This window comes from Pinus tabuliformis, chromosome 2_2 (genome assembly GCF_031772625.1).
Source record: "Pinus tabuliformis cultivar Carrire ecotype Pingquan chromosome 2_2, CPIR1, whole genome shotgun sequence".
In the NCBI taxonomy this organism is placed as follows: domain Eukaryota; kingdom Viridiplantae; phylum Streptophyta; class Pinopsida; order Pinales; family Pinaceae; genus Pinus; species Pinus tabuliformis.
This window is the reverse complement of record NC_142300.1, coordinates 934051484-934055372: the sequence shown is the minus strand read 5'-3', so window position 1 is coordinate 934055372 and position 3889 is coordinate 934051484. Positions and strand designations below refer to the sequence as shown.

The following is a 3889-nucleotide window of genomic DNA, read 5'->3' as shown; positions in this document are numbered from 1 at the left end:
GCTATGAATAGAGAGAACATTAATAAGATGCCTTACAGATGTTGGGCCAGTCGACAGAGAGAATATTTTGGGAGCGTTATTACAGTGACAGTGTTCTTTACATGGCAGTGCTCTTATCTCAAAGGAGTGTTATTACAGTGGGAGCATTCTTTACATGGAAGTGTTCTTATTTCAAAGGATTGTTTGGAAACCGTAGACGATATAAACATACACATTATGTATGCATTATGCACCCAACACGTTAATTATTGCAAGTTCATACTGGCGAATTCAGTGTATTCAGGGCAATTACATAGTCAGTGCCGCCTACAGAGCCAGTGCAGTATCGCCCAACGGAATCTATTGTAATTGCAGGCCAAGGAATTGAGTTATATATCAGAGGTCAAATGGAGATACAAACTAGAATCTCGGCCGCCAATTTAAGCAACCCTTAGTGAGTTTCTCAAAAGAAAAAAGAAAAATCCAAAAATTCCAAAAATTGTAGTAAAAGAACCAGCCATGTCTGGCGTTGACAATGGCAGAAACCAGGGTACTAGTGCGGTGAGCGTGGAGGAAGAGAAGAAGCCCACGGACCAAGGTGCACGCATTATTCTCAAGGTCAAGGGCCAGGATGGAAATGAAGTATTCTCAATTGAGGAATTTAATGACGGTTTACTGTGATAGGCAGTTTGTTGATTTGAACTCCATAGTTTTTCTGTTTGATGGGAGGCATTTACGAGGGGAGCAAACTGCTGAAGAACTTGAAATGGAAGATGGGGATGAGATTGATGCCATGCTTCATCAAATAGGAGGAAGGCGTTAAAGTGGGTTGTCAACTGGATGGCAACCTCTTGTCACAACGATTTGAACCTGGAAATTGTCAGAACCTTTTTTCGGCATGCAATATAAATTTTTATAGGCTTAGATAATGTGCTGAGAGATAATCTATGTGTGTGCGCGCGCGCGCAACATTGCAACTTGATGGTCCTCTGGCAATAATACGAATTTGTGGCACAACTATTGCTAAAACTAGATTTTATGTTGCATGCTTTATCAAAACAGAGAAATGGAGCACTTCAAGGCTCTGAATATGTTCCTCGTGCATATTATTATAATTGTATTCATCTTCTAAGTTTATTATCACGCCCCAAAAAGCTCGCTCTGAAGATTATAAAGTTTGTTGCAATTCAACCATTTAATTATGCGTTAGATGCTCTACAGCAGTGCAACATTGTATTTGAAAGACTGCAGACAGATGAGAAAAACAAAAGCTACATGTTTCGGGCATCAATTACGCTTCAATCAATCAGGACCTTCAAAAATAATCTTGGGAAACAGCTTTTATAAGCATGACACCAATGCAGTGTTTCCAACATCGACCAATACAATGCAAGCATAATAATATTTTCAAAGGGGATGGTTATTAGATGGAATTTTAAAAGTATTTGGACTTGTCATGTGGTTTGTTTTCGGTCCTAAGAAGGAGACCTAATAATCAATTTGAGTCTTGGACGAAGTTTTAAAGATATGAACGCAGACTGCTTCAAGTTCACATCTGTGACATTTTTTTTTATATGTTTTCACTCTGAGGAGAGCATGATGTATTCAGCAGCAAAGAGCATAGACTATCATCCTTAATATAACAGATGACAATGATGGCATCATGAGATTGGAACACATGACACAAAGGTTATTGCTTATAATTTATGGCTAAATGATGTTGGTCAATTTATTTCAAGGGCACAACTCATTCAACCATGCTTTCCTTACAACGGTGTTCTCTCAACAGTATTCTTGCAATATTTAACAAAGTGTTCTCACAACAATATTTCTACAATGTTAAAAAATTTGAAGAGTATTTGGAGCAATGTTTATGGAGCAGTCCAAATAAGTCATTTGGATTGCTACACTGAGGACTCTTTTATAGTCAGTTGAAGACCATATTTTTTCAATACCTTAAAAATCGATAAATATGGATTGGAAGGCTACAAGAAATTTGTAATCCCCTTGCCATTGATGTCAAATGGGGAGGTAATCAGAGGAAGGAAGACAGTTCTCAGGACAAAAAGGGGATGATTAGTGTTTTACCATCAATGCCAAAGGGGGAGATTGTTGACAATATTGTCATTAATGGCAAATGTGCAACAAACAAAGGAGCAGCACAAAGAGTAGCAAGGGATGCAAGAGCAGCAACACAAGGAGCAGCGAGCAGTAAGAGAACGCAAAGGAGTAGAAGGAGGAGGTGACATCCGATTTGACACTAGGTCTTGAATCGATTTCCTAAACCCCATTCTTCATAATGGATCGATATTCTTCCTACATTGCCTTCTTCCATACTTATTGATGAGCAGCTTCTTCAAATGTACATGGTTCAGCTTCAATCAGTTTTGTCATGTATGCAGCATATCTAGAATATATTTTCGGTTTTTTGCTTTCTCTAAAGGTTCCTTTCGCATCTCCATGTCCTTCAACATCTTCAAGAGTAGCTTTTAACCAATTTGGCATCTTCCTTGTGTTTGGTATGATCACAGGTTTAATAGGATCACTTGGTCCTTCTTCTTCTTCTTCTTCAATTGTAGAGGGATTGTCATGGTGTACTTCTTCTTCTTCGAATATTGGTATATCTTCGTCATCAAAATCAATAGGGATATCTTTGGATCTTTTGTAGGCATGATTTTCATCAAGTATAACGTCCCTGCTTGCTTCAATGTCTTCCTTCCTTGATGTAGATTTTATATGCTTTTGAGGAGAGACTATAGCCAACAAAGATCCCTATGATGCTTGTCGAATCTAACTTCTTTCGTTTGTCTTGTGGAATGTGGATATAGGCAGGACTCCCAAAAGATTAGGAGATGATCCACAACTGGCTTCTTCCCTTTGAATGATTCCTCAGGTGTCGTATTGTTAAGAATTCTATAAGGGCTTCTATTTTGAATATATATTGTTGTCATTGTTGCTTCTCCCCATAGAAATTTCGGTAACCCTTGATCAAAGAGCATCGTTTGTATACCTTCTTCAATTGTTCTATTCTTTCTTTCGGTCACTCCATTATGTTCTGGATAGTACGGAACAATGATGTCCCTCTTAATTCTTGCTTCTTTACAATATGTAATCAATTATTTAGAAGTGTATTCCCCACCATTGTCGGGTCTCAATGTCTTTAATTTTCTTTCAATTAGGGCTTCCATTTCATATCTAAACACCTTGAATTTCTCAAATACTTCATCCTTTTTCTTGAGAAGGTAGAACCACGTCTTTCTAGAGTGATCATCAAAGAATGTTACATAGTAAAGATGACCACCAAGTGATTTTTCAAACATAGGCCCACACACATCAAAATGAATGCGGTCTAATATTTGTTTAGACCTTGTTTCACTATTTGTAAATGGTTTTCTTGTATGTTTACCCAAAGTACATGCCTTGCAAACTCCTTCACGATTTTCTTTGATATTGGGGATGCCATGAACCAGTTGATTAAGAGTGGGAATGACCTTGTAGTGTAGATGACCATATCTTCTATGACATAGCTCAATGGGATTGATTTCCATATGAACTAGAGTTTGAGGAGATGATGTTATGACTTATATAAGCTTCCTTCACAAACTCCAATAACCATAGCTTTATCAATACTTGAATTGTTTCCCCAAACCAAAACCTTTCCATTAACAAAAGCAACTCTATCCCCTTTATCTTCTAAGCAAGAAATTGAAAGCAAATTATTTTTCAAACTTGGAACATATAGTATATTGCTGAAATGTAGCTTAGCTCCATTCTCCAACTTCAAAGATGCTGATCACAGGCCTCTAACAACATAGCTTTTGTTGTCTCCCAATTCCACTGTATGAGAAAATGATTCCTTTGATAGAGTGTGAAGTTTTTTAATCTCCCTTATCATATGCCTTGATGCTCC

At 37.6% G+C, this 3889-nt stretch overlaps 1 pseudogene; it reads left to right on the top strand.

The window, feature by feature from the left end:
* Positions 1-498: 498 nt before the first annotated feature.
* Positions 499-802, top strand: LOC149196211 (small ubiquitin-related modifier 1 pseudogene; annotated as a pseudogene).
* The last annotated feature ends 3087 nt before the right edge of the window (positions 803-3889 follow it).